Raw genomic sequence first — 14273 nt, 5'->3', positions numbered from 1 at the left:
AATTGTTTATTATTTTCAAAGCAATCGATACAAATAATCGTATTATACATATAAATGTTTTACTAACTTACGCGTGGTATGTGATTTCTCGTGTTTTATTTACTTTATTACTGCACTCTAAACGCACGACGACATTTTTCTTGATATTTGCATAAAATGACACAAATTTACAAATGTCGAGTTCGTTCCTTTGCTCGACGCAGACTGTCACGAATATCAGTTCACCATCGGATCATTCATTTCAATTTAAAAGGTTTCAGTTTCCCCTAAAAGTCCTTGCCTTTCCTTTTAAAATAACAATGAAAAACTGGGTTTTTTAAAGTTTATTTCTTTAATTTTATAATATATAATTATAATTATAATATAATATAATTATAATGTAATATAATTTTAATTGAATATTTATACTTACCTACATTATGTACGTAGCTCTACGTATGTAAGTACAATCACATTTATTGATACTTAGTCAATTACAATTAAATAATCTCCATAAAATTTATTCAATTGTAATATTTTATCCACATGAACTATACTTACTTACTTGGCTGGCTGACGACCCGAAGTGGATCTTGACCTAAGACGCGCCACTCTTCTCTGTTCTGTGCCGCTTATTGCCAATCGGCTATTCGAAGCTCACACAGGTCTTTGTGGACTTGGTCGATCTAGCCATATCTAGGACGTTTGCCCCAGATATGCTCTCTTGACTGCACGATCCTCACCCATCCCCTCGACGTGGTCATCCAGCGAAGTCGGGCTGATTTGTTATCTCCCATGATGTTAGGATCCTTTATTAAATCCTCGATCTCCAGATTGTTCCTCATTCGCCAGGTTCCACCTTCTTCCCTAGTTGGTCCCAGAATCTTCCTAAAGGTTTTCCTCTCCGCCATTAAGAACTTGTTCTCCTACTTCAACGTCAAAGTGGACGCCGACGCTTCGCATCCATACATCAAGATCTGTCGTCGGCGTAGCCTATTATTTAATGTTATGAACTATGATTTGTGCAAAATATTTTATAATTTCATAGATTATTTATTTCCTTTGAAAATTTGGAGAGTAAATTTAATTAAAATTTTAATAACACATTAAAATAATTTATTTTTATAATTAGTGACCAAAAATGTTCATGCTATACTCGTACTACACAAAGTAGGTAAGTAAAACTAGATAGTATTAAACAACTTTGCGCATAATCAGAATCACAATTCTGTGCGCATTTTTGGAGGTGGTGTGGGTGGAGGGACTGGGGTGCGGTAGTACTTGTCGTAGATGGCGTCCCAAAAGCGCTTGCGACGCTCCAACAGCGGACCATCGACTAACTGAGGCGGCATTGTAAGTGACATGTAGGGAGCGCCAGAGGCGTTCGCTGGCGGCCACGCTGGTAGTGCGCTCTCAGAAGGCACCGGCTTGCTGGAAAATAAGATTATATTTCAAATTGCAGACTACAGACAATGCAAGGAAGTGTCTTTAGAGATCTAAAATCAAGCATATAGCGGCAGAAAATGCGGCCTTGCTGTTTTTCGTATTTATATATGTACGAGTATGTATCTTTATAAGCACAGAAAAAACAAAAACTCAAATTTAAAGTACAGGAACATCCTTCATTTATTTCTTTATTATTTCATTACATTACGGTAAGTTATGAGACGAAATATATACATAAAATTATTTACATAATTTTTATTTTATTTTTTATTTCATTCTTCTCGTTTATGTATTTCACCTTTATTTCAGCAGGTGCACTGTTTGTATGAAAAACGGCTGGGCCACATTTCCTGTCGCTGATTATAGATAATGGGTAGAGGAAAAGTGTATAGAGTTTCTCTGATGGGGACTAATTAAGTGAGTGGATGTTACTTTCCTCAGACCATGGCCCACGCTTACACCGGCTGCACAGGTATCAGCGATTTGCACACAAGATGAGCTCATGAATTATATAGAACACACAATCCCGTGGACTGTGAAAATACACTATATTCGAAATACTAAGAAGAAGGGAAAAATGAAATCATAACATTACCCTGTCGTAATGAAGTTGAGCCATAATTCTCTCATGATTGCCCTTAATCGTTTATACTCCTCACTTTTATTTTCTGGGGGCGCCCATTCGCTACCTTCAGGAGGTGAATCGAGAACCGCTGTTGTCTGTGCACAGTGATCTGCACCCCTAACTTTTGCTTTTATTGTTTCGGGCATTATTTGGTCATCAGGAAAAGAGTATTCATACACGTACACTTGATTATGGCCCGCCTCGGCGTGATACTTTACGGCTCTTAAAGTGGAATATGCAAACATAACATCAGTAAAAAAATCGATGTACGCCAATATAGTATCGTCACCGACAGCCTTGTCGCCGAAGTAGAATTCCTTCACTTGTTTCGCTACTTTTTGTTTTTGAGCTTCACTTTCGAATTCTAAATCAGCTGGCATGAAATCGGAGAACTTGGAATTCATTTTATCTTTAAACAAATCGTAACCCATTTGCACTCTGTTAATACCCTCCATATTTGCAAATCCATACAATATCGGGACTTTATTATATTTCCCATTTTTCAATATATTTACAGGCGCATCATCAAGAAATCTTTCAGTCTTAGTACTTATATAGCGTTCGACACATGGAGAGAACATGACGGTGGAATCACTTCTAGACATAAAATTATCCGATGTTAATACCTCAAACGGTGCACTTCTGTAAAATTCTTCAAGCGCGTAAATGTTGTCCACGTCTGTGAAGTTTTGACTTTGATTGCAAATTCCTTGGCGATATTTAGAGGGTCTATTTGCACCGACCATACTGCGATGTTAGCACCACTTTCTGGGATTACTTTGTTAAATAATCCTTTTGCGGACTTCGACAGCATGAGTAAATCTACTGCGGAGGAGCCGGCGCTGTATCCGGCGATGGTCACATCATTGGGGTTACCACCAAATTTACCGATGTTTTTCTGGACCCAGCGCAGTAGCGCTACTTGGTCTTTCATTCCGGCGTTCCCAGGTACGTCTTCGGTACCCAAACAGAGAAAACCGTGCATTCCAAGTCGGTAATTAAATGTGATAGCAATTACTTTCTTGCTTTTAACCAAGGATTTTGGTGTCAATAAATTTCCGAACCCCACCTGATATGCTCCGCCGTGTACATACACCACAACTGGTAATTTTGTCTCTTCTGTGTCAGGAACAAATATGTTTGCGATAAGGCAGTCCTCTTGATATATACTTGTAGGAGGAAGCGAAAATAAGACTGATTGATGGCACACAATATGCTTATCTACAGCTTCGAATGTTTCCAGCCACATCGGTGCTGGTATTGGAGCCTGAAAAATAGTAAGTACATGAGGCACTTCTGAATATTGGAATTAAAGTTTTTATGTTGTGGAGACGTATATTTTAATGTACTTATTATCTATCGACACAATGATGATATTTATAAAAATTAACATCATAAAGCCTAAGTACTTTCTTCCTTCAATTACGTATCATATATCTTATCTACATATGTGGGTGCGTGTGATTTAAAGAAGATGACGGTTATGTGAGAGGAACTATATTATTACAAGGGAATGGCTCTAACATACAATCTATCAGCTATTTATTTTATTTATTCATAGCTAGCTAGCTCATTAAAAGGTAACGTTCCAATAAAAGAGTCTTCGAAATCTTTATTTGTTCATCAAGTATTACAAAGCAAGGGAAAAGGCCTGGTACTATCCACAGTTCTGACACTTCCCTCTTCCAATACAATAACACGAATACTCTTTTCCTTCAATGTTTACTAAAATAGCTAATCTTCACTAGTAGCGACACCTAGCAGAGTTATTGGTAACCACAAAATTGAAACCGCAAAGTTAGTTTCAAAACAAGCACTTCTACAAGTATTTACATAGAATAATCGACTAATTACACAATTGTACGTTATGGCTGTTCACAGTATGTGTTGAAATTCCATAAGTAACATTTCGCGGCTTTCAGCGGCATACGTAAGAACCACAAAATTATTAAAACCAGTCAGTAAAAACAATTTTGAACTTAACTTTGATAGTATTATTACATATTAATAAAGTTATTATTTATTTTATATTTAAATAATCATAACAAAGTGTGGTAGTTATTTAAATAAGACGTAGTCTAGCTTTGAAATGAACTTGTGACATAAAACTTTGGCTTGTATTTATATCTTACATTATAAAATGTCTTTTTCCAGCTGGTAAATTAAATTTCTTGTCTCATAATCGCCAAAAACTAGTTACAACAGTGATTCCTATTTCATGTTAAATGGGGATAAATTTTGTAACAATTTTTAGTCAAATCCAATCATAATTTGAAAAAATGCGCCATATACTGATATAGTAGAACTGTGATAGTATTTTAAAAAACGGTTGTTACAATTTGTCCTATGTTTTGAGCTAATTGTCACAGCAATAGGGTAAGTAGAAACAAAAATAAAATCCAGATTTTGGTAAGTCGTAGCTTTATAGTCAAATAAACAAAAGAAAGGATTAGTAAAAACGTAACCTGAATTAAACAATATCATCAATTAATTTCGGAATTTGAACCACAACATAATATTGTTTTCTAAACATTCCCTCCGTTTCATTTTTAGTCACTACCATGTCACTACACGATACTGTATTTTGAAGTTATTACTGTGTCTTTAATGACATCAATTTTAAAGTAATGTTTACATCTTTGTCATGTAATACGTCTTAAACAACCTTTGCTTTTCCTACGTCATATACTACCTATTCTACCCAATTATTCTGCCATTATACATACAAGGTCCAACCGCTCATAACAAGACTCTTTTTATTGGTCTTCTGTTATTTTTTACACTTTTTTTTTTTGTTTGTTACGGTCTCTAATACAACTAGTCAAGGTTTATTTCGTCGTTGTTTAGTTTCATTATTTGACTGTTTGTCCTCTACTCGATCATGTTATGTAGCGCTAATTTTGATTAAATATATAAATTACACAGTAAACAAAAACATGAACTTAACCACCGCATGCCGCTATTGTAATTAAAATTAACATTGATCTGTGTTCGTTAGCAGTGAAAACCGATAAAGCATAGTAAAAGGTAACTAGAATTTTGTACTAAACAATCAAAATAAGTTTATGATGGGTATCAAATAAAAATTTACTTTAAACTGTTTTATTCCTTATCTGATCGAACACAAGTCGTGGGCCTGGTGGTAACCGACACGCCTGTATACATATAACAGTTGCAGTGCCACTCAGAGCTTTAAATCGCAAATATCAGAGGGGCACTGCCACTGCCCCCGTTACCTTGAGACATAAGTTGACAAGCCTGTAATTTCACCAGTACACCTACCCTTAAAAACGGAACGCAATAACTCACATTGCTTGTCGACAGAAATAGGTAAGGTGGCCTGGACGAACTCTTTCACGAGGAGTTCTACTGCTACTAGACTGCGCGCTTGGTGGAACACAGTTGTGCTAATGCAAATAATAAAGACAAGGTCGACTTCAATATCTTGACGACCTAGGTGGCCTAACAAATTCGACCAAATTGAGAAATGAACTTTTTGAAATTATTTCCCGTCTGGGTGTTCTGATAAGTACCTCAGAGTAAATTCCGTTGCTATGGTACTCGTAGTACAGGGAATTGCCCTAGTTTAAGACCAGGCGATTGATGTGGTTGTCTGGTATATTAAAATCTAGGCTAAGTTCAAAACTTCTTTACGCAATACATACCCCCGACATTATATGTATAGTAAGAATAAGTCGCTCGCTGGGATTGTTTTCGTTTTCATCGAATTTTTCATGTGCCCTAATTACTTTTACAAATACTGCTATATGTTCGAAATTATTACTTGTTTTCAACTTCTTCTGTTAACTCTAGATACAGCATCTCACTGTAGGTTTAGGATATATGGACACTAAAGTGTTTTAGACTCTGACCTTGAACTTATCTCTGCCGGTGGGTGCTGTCGCGTATGGGATTGAATAGAATACGTAAACGTCATCTTCCTTGTAGCCGCGTACAGAACCTGAGGTGGTACGCACAACTCTTGATTCCTGGTCGGCCTGCGTAGACGCCGAGCATAATATTACAAAAACTACACATAAAACCCGTCCAAACCTCATCGCAGTGAACTGATTACTAAATGATAATGAAGCCTTAACTTTTTTTACGATGTTTTCAGTTTGATAATATTGCCATAAGTATAGATTTTACATAATAAATGTTTATTATACGAGTATTAATAAATACTACCTTTAGAAAGACCATTAGTGTTCTAATGTTTTAGTACTTATCTCAATATTATTCAAGTTATTACAAAACAAAATTTAGAAAACATGATCGCAGAAGGCCATGTTGTTTCTAGGATATTAATATTTTGTTGTTCCATTATATTAATATTTTTATTTTATTTTATTTTTTTTCGGAGTAATCCTATCTTTCAATACCGGAGAGGCTCTACAAACTGCAAAAATAATACTTATACAGCCATTTATTCTATACTAAACCTTCATACGTATTCGACCGAAATATTTGGGTTGGGACCCACATATTTTGTCTCATTTTAAAATTTGTTTTTATTGATTGGTAGAATCATCCCTAATATATCGTAAATTACAAAGTGACTATATAGAACTTGGTTTCAGTTATATTTTATAAGATTTAAATACATCGTTATACCGCCTAGTTCTCCGCAGTAATCAATCATAGCTACTTTTCTTTGTATTATTCTTATTTTGAAACACAAAATAAGTTGTCATTTTTCTTTACTGTGCCTGTAACATCAGATTACAGTGATAGTTATCGCTAGCGGCCGCGTAAAATGTTTGTATACAAAATGTTGTTTCTTTTTGTGACCGTTAGAGGCGCTGTATAATTTGCCGTACAAAATTTTAAGTAATTTACGCGGTCGGTAGCGACAACTGTCACATTAAACTCGTGGTAGATATAGGTTATCGTTCTCCAATCGAAGGGCGCTTTCTGAGCTATTCACATTATTCGGATTCGGACACGATATATCATTACTCAACAGAGTTTTTGGAGTTAGTCGGTGAAATACATTATAAGAAAAACTAAAATCGTTTTACATACATTTTTAAGACTTTAAACGCCTTGAATATAGGAATGCGTTAGTCTTGCATTAAAATAAACTAATAAAATTGAACAAAATCCAAATTTTATTTAAAATATTAAGAGATATCCATGCTACATTCTTGCTTTGTAAACAATAGGACGTTGGTAACTTTCATTCGATAACTGTGTTCTGAATAACTTTTGTAACCTTTGCTGGTCGAGAAGTTCGAGTAATCGTACGGGAGTGATATAAAAAAAAGTATAAACTGTGGATGTGGAACTGTAGACTCGCGGTGTGGTTTTGAATGGACCTTGTATTGTGTATTTACTTAGACGATCTCTTTTTACAAATTATCTAAGATTTATCTATGGTGAAAAATGCTGAATCAGCATTAATATGTATAAGCGTTATCTAACTATATAATAATTATTAAAATCTTTTTTAAACTGGTATTTGTAAAATAGCGAAAAGTACATGTTCCCAGAAAGTATAAATATATAAGGGACGTTCTAATCATGATGAAATTTTCGATGGCCCGAGAAATATCCTGTGAAATTTGTTCCTTATATCACTTATTTTTATATCTACACCTCTATATTTAAAATGTTAACATCTTGCACTAAAACTGGCGACGACGTAAGGAATTATTTTTTTAAAAGGTGCCCTTTGATAAGTCAAAACTTCAGCCCCCGGTGTGTCGCAACTCCCTAATGGAATAGAAAAACTTGTTTAAAAACTGAATTACGAAGAATCAATTAGAAGTAGTCTTACTATTTTAAAGTCAAGAATTGAGCCGGTGTATATAATACATTCAGCCTATCACTGATTTTACAGCCAAGGTCATTTAAATACTTTTTTCGCTGCAATTTGTTATCAGGCCCCTGGAAAAAATGTGACTCCAAAAGGATCACAAATTGTAGGTACTATTTCTGTGCAATTTTGCTGTTCCGACCGATCGTAGCACGCCGTGAATTTAGCATCGAACCGCAAGTGACAAAACGGCACGCGTTCAGGACCCCACGTGTGCTAATTTTCTTCAAACCACTTGTGATTAGAATTCCATTGAGACTGCAGTGCTGAGATTACAATGCCATTTATGATAACAATTTGTTATTCTGCTAAAATCTTGTTGCGATGGCGGTTGAATCTCAATAGAGCGTCAGTGTCATGGCAGTGCATGGCATTCATTCATTCAGTCTCTAACGATCTATGTTGCCCTACTAAACTACCATGGTAATTGCTATGCATACCTGACTTTATTATCCTGTTTAATTAACTATTTAGTCTTCAAATTAAACATATTCCTTTAGTGACAAATAATTAGAAGAGTACGCCTTAGACGTGACTTGAAAAGCATACCAAAACATTGCAATGGCAGTTGAATAGTAGATCAGATGTTGGTATTTTTAGTATAGACTAATAATACCAACCATCAGGAGTTGGTTGTTGATGTCTATACATAATAGTAATTTGCCGCTTTTGTGCCTAAGCCTATTGGACAATAGATCAAGTTGTGGATGGTTAAGGTCTAACAGATTGACAATGTGATCCGGCCCGGAAAGCTAGATATCCTCCGGTCCCTCCTGCCGCTTAAGTTATTGAGAATTGGAGAGACGTCGTTTTTCGGCGTCGGGCAGTGAGTATACCTAACAGCTCCGCCACCAATGAGGAGATTTGGTAGTGGACTTAGAGCCGACGGGTCAGCGGTGACAACCGCTAGCTGGGCAATACGCAACGGGAAGTGAGCGTGCCTACAGCTCCGGTACCTATCTGGAAAACGTGCACCCGGGACAGCTCACCCGAGACACTAGTCACTTGAGAACCGGACGAAGTCAAGTGACTGAGGTCTGTGACAACCCTGTACACTGGCGCAGGAACTGAGAATCTGGGGCAGGAAACTGAACTTATAAGGTTCCTGGGCGCGCACAGGTTATGGTGCCCTTCTCGTATACCCTAGGGGCTAGGGGTAGGTAGGGAGGGTCACTATAATCAAAACTAATGTAGAAAGATATGGGGCTGTTCACGTATGTGGTAGGTAACTGAAAAATAGGCAAAGGCTAATGCATTTTTAATCTATAAGCATCAGCATTTTACGAAAATGTGATCTCGTTTAGACTGACTAGCAAGAATTGTTGTCGTTTTAGTTACGTATTTTTGTATACAGTAATATTACTAAAGCGATTTATTGAGACTAAAAATTAATGTACAACAAATTTGCATATTTTCCGCTTAGCTAAAACCTAAAACTAAAAATAAACGATTTTATTGTGATTTGTTTCGTTTTATATACGTTCCCTGACTATTTTATTAGTCTCCAGACCACTTTTTTCAAATCGTCATAATTTGCATATTTTTTTCTTTTACTGTCGCTTCTAACAATTACATTATGAACATCTTTACAAACATGCAAGGCTAATTTACGAACTAAAATAGGGAAAAAATTACTAGTATTTATGTGGTCTGTGGGAAAAAATTATGGGTCAGAATTTTGTCAAAATACATAATATAGTAATTCACACTTCAAAATACATACTAATCAGTAGAATAGGTAAGAAAAGGTAAAAAAGTAAAGGTTGGTAAAAAAGCTGTGGTGGTCTAATGCGGTTTGACCAACCGCCTCTTGGTACTTGGTACTTGGTGTAACGGGCTGATGTCCGCAACTCGACGTCCAGGCGCCTATTTTAAGTGTGGTGGATGCTGGGTCCTACTCGTGCCACCCAAGCTCCTCCAGGAATTTCAGCAGCCTCCTCGGTTTGCTGAAGACTTCGGGGAGCGACCTCAGCACTCCAAGGTAAACCTACCGCCTCACAAACAGTGGGCGTGGGTTACAATCCGTGCTCTGAGTATGTCGGAACTTATGTGCGAAATTTAATTTGAAATTGAATCGTGAGCTTTTTGGTGAAGGAAAAAACATCGTGTTAAACCAGTACGTCGAAGGAGGTTCATAAAACGGAAAACGTAAAAAAGTTCCCAATCCGCATCGGGCCAATGTAGCGTATGACCTAACAAAAGGAGACCTGCGCCCAGCAGTGGGTCATATAAATGGATTGATGACGATGGTGAATGAGTAAAACAGGTATTTAACACATAAAGTACAGTCTCCTACCCTATATCGAGTATGCCCCTGAGTGAGTAGCAGCGTCTATTTATTGGTACAAGTTATCATTGGGAGCAGTTGCTAACTAGACTAATGTGCAAGATATTGGAACAAGTTGGCTCGCTTGCGACCGGGCGGCGACTGCTACCTTAGCCTTACAATTTCATTTTTTAAAAGATTGTCTAGAGTCAACCTGATTAGCTGAAATAAAAGGGTTTTGCAGATTTTATTATCTTGTTTGCTGCAGTTGCATTCTGTTACTATAATAATGAATGGCATAAGAAACACATGGTCAGATTCTTTGCGCAACATTTTAGATTATAGTTGAGTACATTTATACGGGTAATTTTCAGGTTAGTTTATTTTACCTAGAGTTTTATTATTTAAGTATTCGAGTATATCAGCGTGAAATATTAAATAATATTTCAGGTTACTACACTCGAATATTAAATAATGCTTCATGATAATATTTTAGAATATTTAAATATTAAAAACTGCCACCGAAATTAGGTAGAGAAAACTAATCTGAAAATAACTCAGATATACTGATTGGTACAACATATAGATAATCCAAAATTCGTTTCTTAATTGTAACTCTATCACAATTCTGAGTGTGTCGTAGAGGGTGGTGGTAGGGGCGGTGGAATAGGGGCGCGGTAGTGCTTATCGTAGATATCGTCCCAGAAGCGCCTGCGGTTCTCCAGTAACGGGCCGTCAATCAACTTTGCCGGCATCGTCAGAGACATGAAAGGTGCACCTAACGCGTCAGCCGGTGGCCAAGAGGGCAGGGTGCTCTCAGACGACACTGGCTTGCTGAAAATTAATATCATACTTCAAATTACAACTAAACTACACCTTACAACTAAAAATTGTGAACAAAGCAAAAAATGGTTAGAGTTCTTAGTAAGTTAGTAATTTTCTAATTCATTGGAAAATAATTAAATCACAATATACCCCGTAGCAATGAAGTTGAGCCACAGTTCTCGAGTGACTTTTTTCAAATTTAATAACTCCTCGCTAGGATTTTGAGGTGGTAACAAATCGCTTATAGTAACTGGGTCCATTACGGCTATTGTTTGAGCACAATGATTTGCACCCTTAATTTGTGTTTGTATTGATTTAGGCAATAATTGCTCCTCAGGAAAAGAGTATTCATAGAGGTACACTTGATCGTTGCCTGCCTCTGCGTGATATTTTACGGCTCTTAAAGTGGGATATGCAAACATAACATCAGAGAAGTAATCTATATATGCCAATATGGTTTTGTCACCAATAGCTTTGTCTCCAAAGTAGAATTCCTTTACTTGTTTTGCTACTTCCTCTTTTTGTGCATCACTTTCAAATTCTAAATCAGCTGGTAGGAAATCGGAGAACTTGGAATTCATTTTATCTTTAAACAAATCGTAACCCGTTTGTACTCGAAGCAGACCCTCCATATTTGCAAATCCATACAATAATGGAACTTTATTATATTTTCCACTTTTCAATATATTTACGGGTGCATCTCGAGTAATATGTGTGTGTTAGTATGGCGTTCGACACATGGAACGAACATAAAGGTCGAGTCAGGTCTAGTTGCAAAATTATCCGACGTTAACACCTCAAACGAGGCACTTTTGTAAAATTCTTCAAGCGCGTATAAGTTGTCTATGTCTGTGAAGTTTTGAGTCTTTGCAAATTCCTTGGCGTTTTTTAGAGGATCTATTTGCACCGACCATACTGCGACGTTGGCACCACTTTCTGGAATTACTTTATTGAATAATCCTTTTGTGGACTTCGAAAGCATGAGTAGATCAACTGCGGAGGAGCCGGCGCTGTATCCGGCGATGGTTACATCATTAGGGTTGCCACCGAATTTAGCGATATTTTTCTGTACCCAGCGCAGTAGCGCTACTTGGTCTTTCATTCCGGCGTTACCAGGTACGTCTTCTGTACCCAAACAGAGAAAACCGTGCACTCCAAGTCGGTAGTTGAATGTGATAGCGATGACTTTTTTACTTTTAACCAAGGCTTTTGGTGTCAAAAAATTCCCATGCCCCACCTGGTATCCTCCACCATGCACGTAGACCACAACTGGTAATTTAGTTTGTTCTGTATCAGGAACGTACACGTTTACGATAAGGCAGTCCTCTTGATAGATACTTGTTTGTGGAAGGGGAAATATGACAGATTGATGGCACACAATATGTTTATCTACAGCTTCGAATGTATCCAGCCACATCGGTGCAGGGAGTGGTGCCTGAAAAGATAACAGATAAATATACAAAATATTTTATTCCCACGTACATTTTGTGTTACACCTCGTACAAATTTTTTTTTGTATCTTAAAAACCATATTTAATAAACTATTCAAAGTCGATGCAAATGATAATTCTAATAAATATTCGATACTTTCTGCCTTCAATTGATATCATGAGTACAGTCACCATCAATGTAGTTAAACTGCATTCAAACGAGTTATTATTACATTTGAATTCGTTAAAAAATACTAAAAGTGAAATTAATTTCTGACGAGTTGGTTTTGTAAATAGGGATTTGCTTCAGTTTATTATGGACCCTAATTACATGGATCTTTTTTATTTATTTTTGTAAAAGATCATAAAAATGCAAAAATAACCAAGGTAAGTACGTTATCAAGTTGCAAGGAATAATTTGTAGCTAAGTTAGCGATTACTGTGGTATCTAAAGCGTGGTTTGTTTCAATACTGATTCCGAGGCCGAACGGTTACCATACTGGACTGCCATGCAGAGGTCCCGGGTTCGATTCCCGGACCGGGAGAAAATTTGTATGGCCTACATTTATTTCTCTCATGAGTCTGGGTGTAATTTATGGTTGTCTATGCGTGTGTCCATGGCACCCGCGATACAGGGTTTCTCTAGTGCGGGGCTATGTATATGTGCGTCATTACTATTATATAAAAGAAAAAGTTAAAAAAATTACTTATTTATTTTGCGTGCTATATTTGCTTTTAAATTTATATTTTGTGATTTATGATGTAAAATATCAGTTAGAATTTATATCGTAGGTTTTTCTGAAATATTTTTTGTGAAATAAAAATACACATTGGTGTTTAGTACCAAGCGCAGAACCTAAAAAAATTACGCTTTAAAAACGTAACAACACCACAAGTATGTATAAAAAAGAGGAAATTTTCCAAAGGTTCTCAATTTTTTTTCAGGCTTGTAACATAGTGTCATTTTTACAAATCTTTGTTACGGTGACATAGTACATAATGATCTTTATTTATTGAGTGCATTGAGTTAAAACCACTTTTGCCTGGGATAATATGCTTGGTAACATAAAAATTGTAAAGCTCCTCGGTCTTTCTTATTATAAGCAATATATTATCATCTACCTTCAATTTCTACTAACTCTATATAGTATCTCGGCGGGTACAGGATGCAATTGATGAAAAGTAAATAGATTGTTGTTTTACAGTCTGACCTTGAACTTGTTCCTGCCGGTAGGCGCGGTCGCGTATGGGATTGAATAGAATATGAAGAGGTCATCTTCCTTGTAGCCGCGTACAGCGCCCGATGTGGTCTGCACGACTCTTGACTCCTGGTCGGCTAACGCTTGAACAAGCGCCGCACATATCACGAATAGAACACTTAAAACCCGTCCAAACCTCATGGCGGGGGACCCAATACTAAATGGTAATAATTCCGAATCTTTATTATAGGAAGTATTCATTTAGATTATAACTTGGACGTTGATGTGATGTACACTCTAGGACGGTGACTCACAGATAGTGAACGGAAAAAATAGTAGTGTCTTCTACTAAAAAAATAGTAGTCTTCAATTTTGTAATGTGACTTTTCAATCAAAAAAATTTGTCATGTACTTTTTATACTTAGGAAATGATAATTATAATATATGGAATCTTATTGTAAAAACGTATATAGTACCCCATAAAAGAGTCGTTTACCTTGATTAAACGAAATCGTGGTACCATGAGTTTGGACATGGTTTGGACTTTATGGATATCTTCTTTCTTATTGAAATTATGAACATTTTTACTATTTTTTAATATTTGAGTAAATGTACTGTGATGTCACAGTCATGACACCAGTCTCCCTAAACTTTTCTCTGAGAGAAACCCGAGGACCTAAACGGT

The 14273-nt window shown here is 36.5% G+C and overlaps 2 pseudogenes; both read right to left on the bottom strand.

Annotated features, from left to right (window-relative positions):
- Positions 1 to 923: 923 nt before the first annotated feature.
- On the bottom strand, positions 924 to 6108 carry LOC113232665 (annotated as a pseudogene).
- A 4543-nt stretch (positions 6109 to 10651) lies between these two features.
- LOC113232664 lies at positions 10652 to 13796 on the bottom strand (annotated as a pseudogene).
- Between the last annotated feature and the right edge of the window lie 477 nt (positions 13797 to 14273).

Source organism: Hyposmocoma kahamanoa, unplaced genomic scaffold (assembly GCF_003589595.1).
Source record: "Hyposmocoma kahamanoa isolate Upper Pololo Valley unplaced genomic scaffold, ASM358959v1 76430, whole genome shotgun sequence".
Lineage (NCBI taxonomy): Eukaryota > Metazoa > Arthropoda > Insecta > Lepidoptera > Cosmopterigidae > Hyposmocoma > Hyposmocoma kahamanoa.
The sequence above is the reverse complement of the archived record's forward strand: the minus strand, read 5'-3'. Positions and strand labels throughout refer to the sequence as shown.